General features: G+C 43.9%; 1 protein-coding gene and 1 long non-coding RNA gene across 5 annotated transcripts in view; one reads left to right on the forward strand and one right to left on the reverse strand.

The window, feature by feature from the left end:
* Nucleotides 1-5,195: 5,195 nt before the first annotated feature.
* Nucleotides 5,196-17,982, reverse strand: LOC132538105 (uncharacterized). Of its 2 annotated transcripts, XR_009549511.1 has the most exons (4): nt 17,588-17,982; nt 14,311-14,368; nt 13,485-13,539; nt 5,196-7,324 (listed from the first exon to the last, which is right to left on the reverse strand). It is a non-coding gene; the product is annotated as an uncharacterized LOC132538105 (long non-coding RNA). The 2 variants fall into 2 exon arrangements; XR_009549513.1 differs by lacking the exon at nt 13,485-13,539.
* Nucleotides 17,657-18,362, forward strand: part of PPP1R16B (protein phosphatase 1 regulatory subunit 16B) — a 141,319-nt gene continuing 140,613 nt past the window's right edge. The window contains exon 1 of one of the 3 annotated variants that reach the window (XM_060189992.1): nt 17,657-17,782. The gene's annotated coding sequence lies outside the window, so the exon portion shown is untranslated. Of the gene's footprint in view, nt 17,783-18,134; nt 18,249-18,362 lie in introns of those variants that run through there. The other 2 variants (XM_007521637.3, XM_060189981.1) reach the window with 2 other exon arrangements.

An 18,362-nucleotide genomic window follows, 5' to 3' on the forward strand; every position in this document is an offset into this window, starting at 1 on the left:
CCCCCACAGGTGGGGACTAGGGACTTAAACCCAGGTCTTTGTGCATGGTAACACATACACTTGACCATGTGCACCACTGCCTGGTCCTGGGAAACATCTCTATTGTTTTGGTCCACTCAGCCTATGATGACAAAGTCTCCCCTGATAACTCCCATCCTATAGTGGTCTCTGTCCTCTTCCCATGAGGTGGGGTGGACAACCGGCTCTGCAGAGAGGAGGCCAAGCTCACCCATGCCAGGGAGCACATGGAAGAGCCTTGTGCAGCTGTTCCTGCTGCTGACCTAGCTGAGGTCCCAGCTGACAGCACCCAGAGTCAGACACATAAGTGAAGATGCGTCCAGATGATTTGTGTTCCCAGCTGTGAGTCACCTACAAACACATAGAAGAGAAACCAGCTCTCTACTGCACCCTATCCACATTTTTGACTCACAGAACTCGGAACCGTAATAAAATGGCCATTTTTATCTCCCTAAATTTGTGAGTAGCTTGTTACACAGCAATGATAATCCCCAAGGTGATTCCAGAGCAGCTCCCAACAATCTGGCTGCTCTGCCACATGCCCCCAACTTTGATAGAGAACTGTTGCTGCCACATAGTGGCTATTAAGACAACTCAGGAATCCCTCACTGCTGTCTCACATGTCTCACATATGATGTGTTTTTGTCACCAGGGCTATTGCTGGGATTTGGTGCCTATATGACTTGGTGCCACCGTTCTCGACACCTATATTTTTTTCTTTTGCTAGAGCACGAGTGACAGAAAGATAAAAAGGGAGAGAGACAAAGAGGAAGAGAGCTATCTACAGCACTACCACTCCTGAAGTTTTACCCTTGCAGGTGGGGATAGAGGGCTGAGCCTGGATCTCCACATATGGTAACACGGGTGCTTTACTGAGTGAGCCACTTTTAAATCTCTCTCTCTCTCTCCATATATATCAGAGATTTATTTATTTATTATGAGAGAGGAGGATGAGAGAATCAGAGCACTCTTTAGCTCTGGCATAAGTTGGTGCTGAGGACTGAATTTATGGCTTCTGTGACCTCAGGCATGTAAGTTGCTATTCTTAGAGGCTGAGCTATCCTATCACATGTCTCTGTATCATCATCAATACAGAGATATGTGATATATGTTTGTAAGATTAAAAGTCTATCATTGTATCATTCTTAATAGTTGAGTAGTATTCCACTGTGTATTTATGCCCCAACTTTCTTATTTTTTGTTTTTTTTTTATTTTAAAAAATTTTTTATTTATAAAAAGGAAACATTGACAAAACCATAGGATAAGAGGGGTACAGCTTTGCACAATTCCCACCACCAGACCTCCGTATACCAACCCCTCCACTGATAGCTTTCCTACTCTTTAACCCTCTGGGAGTATGGACCCAAGATCATTGTGTGATGCAGAAGTTGAAGGTCTGGCTTCTGTAATTGCTTCCCCACTGAACATGGGCATTGACAGGTCAATCCATACTCCCAGCCTGTCTCTCTCTTTCCCTAGTGGGGAAAGACTCTGGGGAAGTGAAGCTCCAGGACACATTGGTGGGGTTGTCTGTCCAGGGAAGTCTGGTTGGCATCATGCTAGCATCTGGAACCTGGTGGCTGAAAAGAGAGTTAACATACAAAGCCAAAAAAATTGTTGAACAATCATGGACCTAAAGACTGGGATAGTGCAGATGAAGAGTTGGGGGGTCCTCCATTTTGTAGATAGCTAGTAGGCATATTTTAGTTATATTTCAAAGGGCCTGTAGCTATACTAGTTTTTTTTTTTTTTTTTTTTTTGCCTGAGCCTGAAATCTGATATGCAGGTGAATCCTAATTATTGTCTGGGGAGATGATGTCATGGACCAGGAAAGCTGAATCAGGGAAGAGAGTACCTCCCTAGTATGGGAAAGGGGTATAAATATTGTTGACTGTAAACCCTATCGATATGATGTGATCTGGGGCCCATAATTAGCTGAGGATCCTGTGTGACCTCTGCATCCCTCTAGATCTGAGCTCACATTCTGTGGTCATGAGTAGGAACATTCCATGCTGCCCCAGTATCAACCTATCTTCTTCAGGTGTAGCATAGAGTATGTTGTCCATATTCCCTTCAGAGGATGGAACATTCTCTACCATTGTTGATCCATACCCCAACTTTCTTAGCCACTCATCTGTTATCAAACACCTAGGTTGCTTCCAAGATTAGGCTATTAAAAATTGTGCTGCTCAGGACCTTTGGAATATAACTAAAATATATCTACTAGCTATCTACAAAATGGAGGACCCCCCAACTCTTCATCTGCATATTCTAGCCCTTAGATCCATGATTGGTCAACAATTTGTTTGGCTCTGTATGTTAACTCTCTGTCAACTGCCAGGTTCCAGATGCTAGCATGATGCCAACCAGACTTCCCTGTATAGACAACCCCACCAAAGTGTCCTGGAGCTCCACTTCCCCAGAGCCCTTCCCCACTAGGGAAAAGAGAGGCAGGCTGGGAGGATGGATCAGCCTGTCGATGCCCATGTTCAGTGGGAAAGCAATTACAGAAGCCAGACCTTCCACCTTCTGCATCCCACAATGACCTTGGGTCCATACTCCCAGAGGGTTAAAGAATAGGAAAGCTATCAGGGGAGGGGGTGGGACACAGAGTTCTGGTGGTGGGAATAGTGCAAAGTTGTACCCCTCTTATCCTATGGTTTAGTCAATGTTTCCTTTTTATAAATAAAAATAAAAAAACAGAAGAAAAAAAATTGTGCTGCTATGAAATAGGCAAACATAGATCTTTTTGGATGGGTGTGTTTGTTTCCTTAGGAAATATCCCCAGGAGAGGAATTGCCAGGTCATAGGTAGAACTTGAGATACAAGAACAGAAAGGGGAAACACAAAGCAGGACTTGGACTGGGTTTGGTGTATTGCGCCAAACCTGGGTCCCGCGGCAAAGAAGTGGCTCGCTTCATTCCTGTACCACATCTTGGAATCTGAGTCTATGCCCAAAGTTTGGCGTCGTGTGAAGATAATAGCGGTTTTGAAACCAAAGAAAGACCCAACACTGGCCGCCAGCTATAGACCAATTTCTCTCCTCTCCGTGTGTTACAAACTCCTTGAGAGGCTGATTCTGTCACGTATTTCTCATCTTACAGAGAAATTCCTATCACCCGCCCAAGCTGGTTTCCACCCAGGAAGATCTACCTGCGAATAAGCCCTGGCCCTCTCAACTTACATTGAAAATGGATTCCAGAAGAATTTAAAGACGGGTGCTGTCTTTGTTGATCTCACAGCAGCCTATGACATGGTCTGGCACCGTGGTCTCCTAGTCAAGATCTCAAGATGCCTGCCTCCATGGGTGGCTAACACTATATCGTTTCTTCTCCAAAACAGAAGATTCCGGGTGCATCTGGGTGACAAGTCTAGCAGATGGAGACTTGTCTCAAGTGGCCTCCCCCAGGGCTCTGTTCTGGCTCCTACACTATTTAATATTTACATCAATGACCTCCCAGAAACTTCTTCAAGGGAGTTCATCTATGCCGATGACATCTGCTGTGCAATTCAGGCATCCAAGTTTGACATCCTCAAGGAAACATTCACGAAAGACATGTCTCTGATATCTGATTACCGTAAAAAATGGCGACTAATCCCTAGCACTGCAAAAACAGTATCATCTGTTTTCCATCTACAACATGCCTCGGCCTCGCGTGAGCTTAATGTGCAGCTTGGCGATACGAGAGTCCAGCATGAAGCCGAGCCAGTCTATCTTGGCGTTACTCTCGATCGCACTCTGTCATTTCACAAACATCTCATAAAAACTGCAGCAAAGGTGGGCGCGAGGAATAACATCATTGCAAGACTGGCCAGCTCCTCATGGGGCATGAGCGCTTCCACACTACGATCATCATTTCTGGCATTATGCTATTCCACTGCAGAATACTGTGCCCCAGTATGGTTCCGTAGCCCCCATGTCCACTTGGTCGATTCCAAATTATATTCTTCCATGAGGATAATTTCTGGAACCATCCGTTCCACCCCGGTTCCATGGCTGCCAGTTCTTAGCAACATCGCCCCGCCAGATATTCGTCGGGATGCGGCATCATCTAAGTTCATTTCCCACGTCTACGCTTGACCGGACCTGCCAATATACGCGGATATCTTCGCCCACCCTGTCCAACGCTTGACGTCTCGTCACCCAATCTGGTCCCCTATGCCTACACTGATCTTCTCTGTTCCAGTCTCTTGGAAACAGAGCTGGCAGTCAGCTGAGGTAAAGAACAAACACCTCATCACAGACTCCTGCAAGCGTCAACCCGGCTTTGACCTAGCACGTTATGATTGGGCCCTCCTCAATCGCTATTGAACAGGCCATGGCCGGTGCGCCGCTATGTTCCATCACTGGGGAGCCAGAGAAGACCCGAACTGCCCCTGCGGCTACAGACAGACTATGACCCACATAGTCAACGACTGCCACCTCTCCAGATTCAAAGGAGGTCTCGAAACTTTACATCAGGCTCAACCTGACGCTGTTGACTGGCTACGGAAGAAGGGCAAACGCTAGAAGAAGAAGAATTGCGCCAAAGCAAAAAAAAAAACACTAGGGAAGGAGAGGGGGAAGGTAAAGGGGGTGGGGTGGAGTGGGGAGGCTCCGGGGTCCTGGTGCAGGATGGTGGAAAAGAATCTAGGCATGTTTTGCGGACACCTATCCTGGTGAGATGAGAAATTGTACTCCTGTGTCAACAACTGTACTGTAATCCATTAACCCCCACCCCAATAAAAAGACCCACACTGCAATTGTGACTTGATTTTTTTTTTTTTTAACTCACATTTAGTTTTTCAGTGTTATCTGTTACTGATTCAGGTAGCCTTGTTTTTAGCTTCTTTTCTCTGTAGTGTAGGATATTGAACTATACTTAATTCACTGATATACTTTCCCCTCTTGGGATTATTAGGACCTCTTGCTCTTGGAAATAAAACCACAGTGAAGAGCCTTTTCCTAGACAGGTGGGAGGGAGGTTTTTTCCCAAGCTGCGTATTCCTAAAAATGGAGTTACTGAGTCACAGGGCCTGCAAATTTTTCTAAATAAGGACAGATTTCTTTTCAAAGTGTTTGTATCAATGTTTGATTCCCCACCCCAAGGGGCTCCTGATTCATTATCCAAACCCTTCCTAGTATTGACAGACCCTTTCAGAAGGCCATTACCTTTTCTCTCCTGGATGTTTTATTTTCATTTTACTAATAGTTCAGAAGCTGAGCCTCAACTAATATATTGTTAAGGGATGGATATGTGACATTCTTAAAACAAGTATTGCTTCTTTATTTTTTTTAATACTTTCTTTATTTACTTTTAATGGGAGAGAGATATCAGAATACTATTCAACTTGGGCTAATGGTGGTGTAGCCTCTTTGTTTCCAAAATTCCAAAAGACCTTTATTCTCCTATCTAAGGCAGTGACACATGAAAATGCTTTGACTTTCTGGCAATCATCTGGGCTGTGGACTTACAAATTCTCTTTCTTCTTTGATTCTTTTCTTTTTTAAAAATCTTCTTTCTTTTTTTAAATATTTATTCCCTTTTGTTGCCCTTGGGTTTTTTTTTTTAAATTGTTGTAGTTATTATTGTTATTGATGTCATCGTTGTTGGATAGGACAGAGAGAAATAAAAAGAGGAGGGGAAAACGGAGAGGGGGAAGAAAGACAGACACCTGAAGATCTGCTTCACCATCTGTGAAGTGACTCCCTTGCAGGTGGGGAGCCGGGGGCTCGAACTGGCATTCTTAGGCAGGTCCTTGTGTTTTGCGCCACGTGCGCTTAACCCGCTGCTCTACCGCCCGACTCCCTATTGTAGTTTTGATTGTTGTTGTTATTGATGTCGTCGTTGTTGAATAGGACAGAGAGAAATGGAGACAAGAAGGGAAGACAGAGGGAGGAGAGAAAGATAGACACCTGCAGACTTGCTTCACCACCTGTGAAGTGACTCCCCTGAAGGTGGGGAGCCGGGGGCTTGAACCGGGATCCTTAACACAGGTCCTTGCACTTTGCGCCACTTGGCGCTTAACCTGCTGCACTACCACCCATTCTTTTCTTTTTCCTTCCTTCCTTTCTTCCTTCCTTCCTTCCTTCCTTCCTTCCTTCCTTTCTTTCTTTCTTTCTTTCCTTTCTTTCTCTCTCTTTCTTTTCTTTTTTTCTTTCTTTCTTTTATTCTTTTCTTTCTTTCTTTCTTTCTTTCTTTCCTTTTTCCTTCCTTCCTTCCTCCCTCCCTCCCTCTTGCTTCCTTCCTTCTCTCTCTCTGTCTCTTTCTTTCTTTCTTTCTTTCTTTCTTTCTTTCTTTCTTTCTTTCTTTCTTTCTCTAGGGCACTGCTCAGCTCTGGCTATGGTGCTATTAGGGATTGAACCTGGGAACTCAGAGCCTCAGGCATAACATTATTTTATAACCATTATGCTGGCTCCCCAGTCCAAATTCTATTTTGAATTCAAGACCAAGGAACAGTTTATGTCTGATCCAGATTTTCTGTCTCCTTCCCCAGAGGCAAAGAGTGACACAGCTGGGTGGGTAGCTAGTTGAGGAAAACAGCATCTGTAGTCACAACAAGATAGAAATTGAGGGTAAAGAAATTGAAATTTCAGTTTGTAATCCTCCAAATACTGTTTTGCTGCATTTTCAAGTGCTGTTTATTGTCCTAATATGTGCCAGGACCGATAATATGTTTCATCAGAATGTTTCCAATAGCTTCGTAAAGCAGAGTCTCTTTATTTATACAACAAACACTTGCAGGGCTTTGGGAAGCCTTGGAAACTAGTGAACAAAGTAGTCTCCCATGGGTATAGCTCATCATCTACACTAGTTTTTTAGGGCTGGAAAACAAAAGATCACAAATTGGATGGCTAAAGTGACAGAGATTTCTCATAATTCTGGAGGTCTGGAAGTCTGGGCTGACGGCTGGGTTGGTTTCTTCTGAAGTCCATTTTCTTGGCTTGTAGAAAGTCCTCTTCTGTGGTCCGGGAGGTGGTGCAGTGGATAAAGCATTGGACTCTCAAGCATGAGGTCCTGAGTTCAATCCCCAGCAGCACATGTATCAGAGTGATGTCTGGTTCTTTCTCTCCTCCTATCTTTCTCATTAATAAATAAAATCTTAAAAAAAAAAAAAGTCCTCTTCCTCCAGTATCTTCTCTGTCTTTCAACATTTTCTTCTAGGGACATCAGTCACACTGGATGAGGGCCATCAATGGGACTCAGATAAGCTTAATCCCCTCTGTGAAGGCCCCACTTCTGTAGACAGTCACTTCCTGAGGTACTGAGGGTGATGGCTGCCCCATATGAACTTGAGAGGAAGGAACACAATTCAGCACACAATCTAATGGGGGAAGCAGATGTTAATGCAATAGCCACAGCTAAACAGTGACCGTATGGAGTTAGAGCAATAGCAAGATAGCTTAGATAGGCCACACACCTTGTTGTGCCTGCAGCAGCGTAGTACAGATTCAAGCCTCTACAACACATGAGATGCTATACACCCCTTGGTGTGGTCTCTCTCCGTCATTCTGTCTCCTCTGCCTCTCTTTGAATGGAAAAATAGTCCAGAGCAGTGAGATCCTCCCTGTGCAAGGCCCCAGTTCCATTCCCCTCGTCAATAAAATCTTTGTTTGTTGCTTCAGGGGTTTCATCACTCAGGACCTACTTTATCTGTTTTTTTTTTTAAATATTTATTTATTCCCTTTTGTTTTGTTGCCCTTGATGTTTTATTGTTGTAGTTGTTATTGCTGTTATTGATATTGTTGTTGGATAGGACAGAGAGAAATGGAGAGAGGAGGGGAAGTCAGAGAGGGGGAGAGAAAGACAGACACGTGCAGACCTGCTTCACCGCTTGAGAAGCGACTCCCCTGTAGGTGGGGAAGACCTATTTTTTCAAACAAAAAGAGAGAAGGCAGAGATAGAGGGAGAGAGAGAAAGACACCACAGCACTGAAACTTGCCCCAGTGTGGTGGGTCCAAGGCTCCCAACTAGGTGGAGCACATGAGAAAGCAGGCGCACTATCTGGGTGAACTATCTTGCCAGTCCCACCCCATACTCTCACTCCAAATGGAAAAATAACAACTGTGGTCCTTGACCTCATGAGAACCAGTAGGAGGGCATTTGACCAAAGTGTTTAAGCCTTTCCTGAAGAGGTGATTTTGAACCTGAAAGGTAGGTAGAGGCTAAGTCGAGAAAGAGGAAACAGCACCACTAGGCAGAGAGGGCAGGATGTGCCAAGAGATGCTAATACCCCATGAGCATCAGAGGACCCAAAAGGCAGCCAGCAGCTCATGTTGTGGGCGGGGTCAGCAGGGGACATCCAGGGATGATGACGCCTCGCTCCAGATAAAAAGCATCTGGACAGTCCTTAAACATTACAGATTCTAGGGCCTTCCTCCAGGCCTCCTAAATCAGGGTGTCCGATGGGCAGGGCTCAACAAATGACATTCTCCTTCATTGAGTTATATTAATCTTTTAAAAATTATTATTATTTATTTATTTTTTGCCTCCAGGGTTATTGCTGGGGTTCGGTGCCTGCACTATGAATCCACTGCTCTCAGAGGTTGTTTATTCCCTTTTGATGCCTTTGTTGTTTATTATTGTTATTATTGCTGTCATTGTTGGATAGGACAGATAGAAATCGAGAGAGGAGGGAAAGACAGAGAGGGAGAGAGAAAGGCACCTGCAGACCTGCTTCACCACTTGTGAATCGACCCCCTGTAGGTGGGGAACCCGGTACTTGAACTGGGATCCTTACGTCGGTCCTTGAGCTTGGTGCCATGAGCGCAGCGCTTAAGCTGCTGCGCTCCCGCCTAGCCCCAAGATACATTAATATTTTTAAGTGACATTGTAGTATCATTCTCTGACAGAGATAACGTATTTATTTATGATTTCACTTATTCACTTTGGATAGAGAGAAAGAAGGGGAGATACTGAGGAAGAAATTCTTGCAGTACTGCTTTCCTCCTGCAGGTGAGGAGTGGGGGCTTGAACCTGGGTCCTTGCACATTGTAATATGTGCACTCAACCTGGTGTGCCACCACCCAGCCCCCCTAAGTTATTTATTACTTTTTGAAAACTATCAGCCCTTCAGAGAAAATTGAAACAAAATTCAGGGACCTCTAGAATACCCTTCACCTAGATTCACCAAGTGCTAACTTTCTGGCACTTTCACGCTTTCCCTCCTCTCCTTCAGCCTCTCCTCAGCATGCATTTCCTCAGAATAAGATAAGGGCTCTTCCTCTAGAACTATAGCAGCGCTGCTTCTCAGAATAGCACTGAATAACACAAATTCAGCAATGTCATCTACACTTAAATTTTTTTTTTTTCCCAGAGCACTGCTCAGCTCTGGTTTATGATGGTGTGGGGAATTGAACCTGGGATATTGGAGCCTCAGGCAAGAGAGTCTTTTTGCATAACCATTATGCTATCTACCCACTGCCCTCATTTAATTTCTCAGTGGTCTGCCTGCATACTTTCTTTATAGCTATTTACTTTTTCTTTTCTTTTTTTTTTTTTAAATATAAAAGATTCTTTTAAAAAAAATATTTATTTATGAGAGGGCTAGGAGGAGGAAGGACCAGACATCCCTCTGGCACATGTACTGTGGGGGATGGAACGCAGGACCTCATGCTTGAGAGTCCAACCCTTTATCCACTGTGCCACCTCCCGGACCACAACTATTTACTTTTTCAACCCAGAAACTAATCTAGAGCCACCATACATCATACTTTTTGGCTATGTCTCTTTAATTCATTTTAATTTAGAATAACTCCCTACTTTAAAGAAAATATTGACTTTTAAAGAGAGTTTAGGCTTGTGGAACGACCCACATTTTAGGGTTGTCTAGATTTCCCTCATGATTAAAACCAGGTTAAGTATTTTTGGCAAGAATATGACATAGAAGATGTGTATCATATTACATCACTTCTGAGGCACAGAACATCATAGTGTCCCACTCTTGGTGATGCTGGTGTGATCATTATTTTAAGATGACTTTTTTTATTGTAAGGTCCAGTTCCTCACTTCTTATTCATTTATTTATTATTGGATAGGGACAGAGAGAAATTGAAAGGGGAAGGGGAGATAGAGAGGGAGAGAGATACCAGCAGTCCTGCTTCACCACTTATGAAGCTTTCCCCCTACAGGTGGGAACCAGGGGCTTGAACCTGGGTCCTTGGCACTGTAATGTGTGCGCCTAACCAGGTGTGTCACAGCCTGGCCCCCAGTTCCTCACTTTTAATTAGTAATTTATTGTGTAAATTTAAAGATATTTGTTTATGGTAGTCGGGTGGTAGCGTAGCGGGTTAAGCACACGTGGCGCAAAGTGCAAAGACCGACATAAAGATCCCACTTTGAGCCCCGGCTCCCCACCTGCAGGGGAGTCGCTTCACAGGCAGTGAAGCAGGTCTGCAGGTGGCTATCTTTCTCTTCCCCTCTCTGTCTTCCCTCCTCTCTCCATTTCTCTCTGTTCTATCTAACAACAACGACATCAATAGCAACAACAACAATAACTACAACAATAAAAAAACAAGGGCAACAAAAGGGAAAATAAATAAATAAATATAAAAAAATTAAAAAATATATTTATTTATTGTCTTCAGGGTTATCACTGGGGCTCTGTGCCAGCACTACGATGCCTCTCTTGATGGCCATTTTTTCTTTCTTTTTCTCTTTCTTCTTCTCTTTCTTCCTTCTTCTTTTATTTCTTCATTTTGTTTGATAGGGTAGAGAGAACTTGAGACAGAGAGAGAAAGACACCTGTAGATCTGTTTCAGCACTTGTGAAATGTCCCCGCTGCAGGTGGAGAGAAGAGACTCAGACCTGAGTCCTTGTGCATAGTACTATGTGCATTTAACTAGGTATACCACTGCCTGGGGCCCTTATTTATTTATTCTTTTGAGTGTGGGTGAGAGAGAAGTGTACACCCAGCTCTGGCATATGAGGGTACTGGGGAAAGAGCCTGGAACCTCAGACATGTAAATTCTGTGCTCTGAGGCTGAGCTATCTCCTTGACCTTGTAGTGTGAGATACTGAGCCACATGAATATTATCTTACCAGATATTTCACTCAGTGGATCTAACATCTGTTGATGATCACTGCCTTCTCAACAGATTACTATAAAGATGATTTGGAAATGGAATCTGCATTTTTATTAAGTGCCTCGGGTGATTTTTCTATTCAGAAAATCCCTGGTTAAGTTATGATAAGGGGTACAGGAGAATAAGACTATGAAGGTAACTGTAGGGATTAGTTAAAATAGATTTTAAAATATGCAATATAATACTCTATATTAGCATATAACAACATACAATGTAGTACAATACATTGTTGTGTTATTACTATATGATAGTTATATTATATATTTTATAATCTATATAAAATTATAATTTATATAAAAGTGATCACAATATATAAAATTAAAATTATAATTTATATAAAAAGTGATCACAATCATAAAACAATTATATGATTATATAATAATGTATAGTATAATACATAACAGGCTTATTCAATTAAAAAAGAAAACTGGGGAGTCGGGCTGTAGCGCAGCGGGTTAAGCGCAGGTGGCGCAAAGCACAAGGACCGGCATTAAGGATCCCGGTTCGAGCCCTGGCTCCCCACCTGCAGGGGAGTCGCTTCACAGGCAGTGAAGCAGGTCTGCAGGTATCTATCTTTCTCTCCTCCTCTCTGTCTTCCCCTCCTCTCTCCATTTCTCTCTGTCCTATGCAACAACGACAACAACAATAATAACTACAACAATAAAACAAGGGCAACAAAGGAAATAAATAAATAAATAATAAATAAATAAAAAAAAAAGAAAACTGTTATTAGAATCATCTTAGATGTCTATTTCTAGGTTGCAAACTAAAGGAGAAAGGATCAGAACAGGGCCTAGGAACCAGCATATAAATATCTCATTCTTCCCTTTCTCCCAGGTGAGTCTGTGCTTCCAGAAGTATGAGAAATAAAGACTTAGGTGGTGAACATTGATTTTAAACTCAGCTGGGGAGGTTTTTGGTTTTTATTTATTTATTTTTTTTGTGATCTGGTCTGTATGTATTTAAAAATAATAGTCCACCCAGGGAGATAGCATAATAATTAGCTTAACGGTTATGGAAAAAGACATTTTTAAGCCTGATGCTCTGAGGTCCCAGATTCAATCCCCAGCAGCACCATAAACCAGAGATGAGCAGAGCTCTAGTTAAAATAAAAATCAAACAAAGAAACCCAAATAATAATAATGAGACCTACCTCCAGAATCTGATTCAAATGTCCTGAGGTAGACACAGTTTTGGCCTCAGATTTTTAAGACTCCTTTAGTAAGTTCAACAAGAGTTACTGGATTAACAGAGTTTTCTCTTTGAATTGAAAATACAACTGAAAACCTATCTGCCCCAGCTCTTAACTGCCTTTAAACTCACAGCATCAGGGGATTCATCTAGCCTGTCAACTTCTGGTGCTTTCTCTGCACCATTTATGGGGCTCCTACTGGTTACAAAATACTCCCACTGTACTGTTTGGGGTACTTCCAAAAAAGGTCAGAGAAAGGTCACTTCCCTTAAAAGCGTGAGGACTTGCGGAAAAAAACACACACACACAATCAGTTTTACAGACCAGGAAGCCACCTCTTTGGAAAGGGAAATGACTGCCTCGTGAGCATATGGCAGAACCCAGACTCTTACCCAGGATACCTTTCTTCATTTTCATGTGTGCCCACCCCGCACCCATACTTCCTGTTCTCTAGTTGATCAGGGTCAGGTATTCATTTAAGTGTATGTTGAATGAATGATTGCAGCCAACTGGCATCTGCTCATTGATTGGAATTAAGCAGCAGCAGGAAAAAAAAAAAAAACTGCCACCCACTAGGGCGGCTAGGTAGTGGAGCACCAGATTGAGCACACAGGTTATTATGCAAGAAGACGTGGGTTCAAAGCTCCCATTCTCCAAGGGGGAGGGGAACTACACAAGTAGTGAAGCAGTACTGCAGGTGTGTCTCCTCTCTATCTTCTTCTTCCTCTCAGTTTCTCTCTATCTTATCAAATAAAAGAAAGAAATAAAGAAAAAAAAAAAAGGAAAATTACCAACAGGAATTACAGAGATGTGATGCAGGTACTACTGAGCCTTAGCAATAACTCTGGTATCAGTAAAAGTTTAAATAACAACAACAATAATAATAATGAAGAAAGAGGGAGCTTGTGGTAGTGTACTGGGTCAAGTGCACAAGGCATGAAGTGCAAGGACCAGCACTAAGAATCTGGGTTTGAGCCCCCGGCTCCCCATCTGCAGGGGAGTCGCTTCACAAGCGGTGAAGCAGGTCTGCAGGTGTCTATCCTTCTCTCTCCCTCTATTCAGCAATAACAACAACAACAAAATGGGGAAAATGGCCACCAGGTGCAGTGGATTAATAGTGTAGGAGCCAAGCCCCATTAATAATCCTGGAGGGGGAAAAAAAAAAGGAAGAAAGAAATATTTCCATTCATTGGCATGGAGTAATTTACCTCTTTTTCAGTCTCTCCTTGTCCTCTGTGGATGGTGTCCAGTTTCAGATTAGACCTGGGAAGTGACCCAAGAGGTCTTTTTCTTTTTCTTTTTTTAATGAATTATGAATCAAGGTACCATGAGCATTTGTGTATGATTTTATATAGATGTACATTTTTATTGCTCTTGGTCATATACCTAGGAGTGGAAATGATGGGACATCCAGTAACTAACTCTATGTTTAACATTTTGAGGAACTGCCAGACTTTTTCATGGCAGCTACACCATTTTACTTTCTCACCAACAATGTACAAAGTTTTTCATCTCTTTACATATCTTCCAACATTCAGTAGTACTTATTGTTTTTGATATAACCATCCTAATTGTAGCTTATTGTAATTTTGACTTACATCTTCTTGAGGGCTAATGATATTGACTATCTTCTTTTTGTGTCCTGTTTGTTTTTGTTGAAATCAGGTTTCACTGATGCAGGCCAAGTTTTTCAGAGGGAAAGGGAGAGAGAGAACACAGCATCTAAACTTTGCCCAGTGTAGCAGGGACTGGCCTCAAACCTGGGTGGTGTGCATGGCAAAACAGGCATCCTCACAGTTGAGCTATCTTTCCAGTCCATTTATTGGCCATCTGTATATATATATACATTTGAAATGTATTTACTCAGAATTCTTGCTCATTTTTTTAGCTGCAATTTGCCTTTTCTTATTGACTTGTATGAGTTCTTTTTATATGTTAGGCATAATATTTGCAAATATTTCCTTCCACTCTGTAGGGTATTCACTTGCTAAGGTTCTTATAACAAAATACCACAAGGACTGAGAGATAGCTTACCTGGTAGAGTGCACACTTTACCATGTGTGAGGCCCCTGATTCAGCCACATGGGAGCACCTGCATATGGGGAAGTTCATAATCAGTGGAGCAATGCAGTAGTGTCTCCTCTCTCTTTCCCTCCTTCTCTATCATCTTCTATCACAGACAAAAAACAGTCCACCATCATGCAGATATGGAGCCCCAGTGATAACCCTGTGGTTAAAAAAATTAACACAGACTGAGTAGCTTAAATAAGGGAATGTATTTTTCACAGTTCTGGAGGACAGACATCTAAGACGAATGTAATGACTTTCTCCCAAGCCCTCTTTCCTTGTAATGTCTATTTCCTCTTACATGATCTTTCATATTGGTGTCTCTTTTTATAAGAAAAAGACATAATGTTATGCTGGATTTGGGTCTACCTTAAGGCTGTTAGTTTAATCATCTCTTCCAAAACCTTATCTTCAAATACAGCAACATTTTGAGGGGCTGAGAATTGGGATTTTAAAATGTGAAATTAAGGGGGATACAATTACAGTTAACCGTCTTTCTTTCTTCCTCTCTCTTCTTCTCCTCCTCCCCCTTCTACTTCTTCTTTTGATCACTTCATATTCTCTTCTCTGAGAGACATTTTTACTTCAGAGGAGGAGAAGAGGGAGAGGAGAAACAGAGGGGAGAGAGGGGGAAAAAAGGCATCTTTACTTCATGATAGAGCAAAAGAGACAGACTGAGAGAGGCCAGAGCACTGGTAATGGAAATCAGACTGGGGCCTCAGGCATGGAAGTCTTTGCTCCATTAAAGAGCCATCTGCCCTATAGCATCTTTTCTGTTTCTTAACAGTATTCTTTGAAGCACACACTTTAAAAATTTTAATGATGCCCAATGCATCTATTTTATCCCTTTGTTGTTTGTGCTTTGGGTACCATAACAAGAAACCATTCCTTGCTCTGAATATAAACTTTATGTACATGTATTTATTTATTTATTAGAGACAAAGAAATAGAGAAGGATGGGGATGTAGAGAAGGAGAAAGAGGTATCTGCTGCACTGTTTCACTACTTGCAAAGCTTTTCCCCTGCTCGTGGGGACTGGGGGCTTGAACCAGGGTCCTTGTGCACTCAATCATGTGTACCACCACCCTGTACAACTGTCTTTCTTTCCTTTATTTCTTTCTTTCTTCCATGAGAGTTTTACAGTTTTAGTTCTTACATCTGATCCGTTTTGAGTTAATTTTCACAATATGGTGTGAGGTAGGGGTTCAATTTTGTTCCTTTGCATGAGGCAATCTAGCTGACCAAGCATCATATATTGAAAAGATGATTCTGGGGGCTGGGTGGTGGCATATCTGGTTAAGTGTGCATGCTATCATGCACAGTGCAAACCTCTGGTCCCCCACCTGCAGGGGGGAAGATTCATGAGTGGTGAAACAGTGCTGTAGGTCTTTCTCTGTTTTCCTCCCTCTCTGTCTTTCCTTTCCCTCTCAATTTCAGTCCCTACCCAAAACCAATAAATAAATAAATAAATAAATAACAGTTCTCCATTAACTTTAAAATTGATCATATTGCTTATTTTGAAAATCAGTTGTCATAGGGTTGATATCTGGATTCTCAAGTTTTATTCTACTGATCTATATATACATATAGCTGTCTTTATAATTACATCTCACTGTTTGGATTCCTGTAGTTTTGTAGTACATTTTGAAGTAAGGGATTTATGACCACTTCAACTTATTATTTTTGAGTGTACTTGAACACACATACTGTGAGAAGTGTGAAAAACAGCACTGCATGGGGATCTGAAACCACCATCCGTGGCTGTGCACTTCACTCCCAGTGAGTTCTGCACATGCCTTGGAGGGATGGATTCTCGCCCTCTCAGCCCACAGCTCTTCATGATAAATCAATAGAAACATTCTGCAGAGAACAATGGTCCCGCTGGGTTATTTTAAACAACAGTTTAAGCCTTCCCCACCTGCTCTGCTCCCTAATTGCTCTTACTGAAACAGTGTCATCTACAGCTGGATTATTAATGAGCTTATTAATGAGCTGAGAGGTAGCCAAAAGACAAAGGGGGTAGGGGGCTTTCAGAGATGTGCATGTTGGGGTGGGTGGGTGAGGGAGGAGACAGATATCTGGAACAAGCCCACCTGAGAGGCTTTCCTTTCCCTAAGAAAGGATCCTTTTCCTTGGCAAACAGGAAAGCGTTTAAAAATCAGGCCTCTGGGGGTCGGGCAGTAGTGCAGTGGGTTAAGCCTACATGACAAGGACCAGCTCAGGGATCCTGATTAGAGCCCCTGGCGCCCCACCTGCGGGGGGGGGGGGGTGTCGCTTCACAAGCGGTGAAGCAGGTCTGCAAGTGTCTTTCTCTCCCCTTCTCTGTCTTCCCTTCCTCTCTCCATTTCTCTCTGTCCTATCGAACAACAATGGCAGCAACAACAACAACAATAATAAAAAACAACAAGGATAAACAACAAGGGCAACAAGGGGGAAAAATAGCCTCCAGGAGCAGTGGATTTGTAGTGCAGGCACTGAGCTCCTGCAACAACCCTGGAGGCAAAAAACTAAATAAATAAAATAAAAAAATCAGGCCTCAGAAGAATACTGTTGGCTAGTAGCTAACAAGACCACTGGGAATTGAAATAACTGGGTACCACTTCAGATCTTCAAACTTCTATCTTTTTTACTCCTTCTCCATTCGCTGTCTGGAGCTCTCTGGAGTGTGGGAAAGCTCAGGAAACAAGGCCCTTTGTGGAGAAGAGAACTCTATTGTTCTAAAGCGAGTGGATTCCAGAGAATGTTTTGGGATAGATTCTTCACTCCCCCATCTTTGTTAACTTTCTCTCTTCTTGGGAGTGGGGGTGGGTAAGAGGAGTAGCGCTCTCTCAACAGCAACTTGAAGATGCTAAGCTTATTATGTAAGAAGACAGTGAGGCCAGATGGTGGTGCGCCTGGTTGAGGGAACACATATAGTTAGAAAAGATCCAGGTCCAAACCCCCGGTCCTTACCTGCAGGGGTGAAGCAGTGCAGCAGGTGTTTATCTCTCTCCCTCCCACTCTGTCTCCCCTCCCTTCTCAGTTCCTCTCTGTCTCTATCCAAAATTAAAAGAAAAGTTTTTAACAGTGCACTGGGGATGACACAACTAGCTTGATACAACAGAAGTCACAGGGCGTGTGTTTCGCTTTTTTCTTCTCAGCGTTGACTCTCAGACAAGCCGCCCCTGACTCTACAGAGCCTGCAACACCTCCAACAGTATGGCAGACGTCAGCGGAGGTAGGACCACTTCCTTCCTCTCTTTACCTCCTTTATTTCCAGAAAGAGGAAATGATGCGAGCCCACAGTGCGGTCACCTTCCCCGGGGCCCCTCAACAAGTCTCGAGGTCCGATTCCCCATCTGGGAGACCTGTCCTCACAAATCTGCTTCTGGGACAAGTCCTGGTAGACTCCTCCGGGCGTCCTCTGGAGCCTTCGCATCAGACTGCGCAGGTCCTCGAGGTAGGGGACTCAGTGCCTGATCCGGGCTCTCTCTCGGTATTCAGTCTGTGCTAACTTGCGCAGGTCACTCTTCCTCTCTGGGCTTCTAGAAGCCGATCTGTCAAGCGGGAGCGGGAGTGGGAGCGGGAGAGTGAGGTCCTTGGCTTCCCCCTTTGCAGCGAGGAGCGGAGGCTGCTTAAGGAAAACTATTCGGAAGACAGTAGCTCTCTCTCTCGGCGCTGAGTTTCCCGCGGCTGCTCCCACCGGGAGCCCCCACCCTCCCAGTGCCCCTGGATCGCCTGTACCCTCCCGGAGCGCGCCCAGCCTCCCGCCGACCCCCGAGAGCAGGCCCCGCCCTGGGGGCGGAGCCCGGGCGGCGCGGAGGCTCGGCGAGCTCCGCCGGCTGCTGTCTCCGCACCCGCAGCGGCGGCTCAGGGCCAGAAAGCGGCCAGGGCCGGGAGCCGCCGGGCAGGGCTCGGGAGAGCGGGTGAGTGTCCCGGAGGCGGCGCCTCTCGCCCGGCGCTCTGCGGCTCGCCCGGCGGGGTGTCAGGCTCCGGGCAGGGTGGCGGCCCCAGCCTCTGTAGTCAGGCTGAGGAGTATT

This window comes from Erinaceus europaeus, chromosome 1 (assembly GCF_950295315.1).
Source record: "Erinaceus europaeus chromosome 1, mEriEur2.1, whole genome shotgun sequence".
Taxonomy (NCBI): domain Eukaryota; kingdom Metazoa; phylum Chordata; class Mammalia; order Eulipotyphla; family Erinaceidae; genus Erinaceus; species Erinaceus europaeus.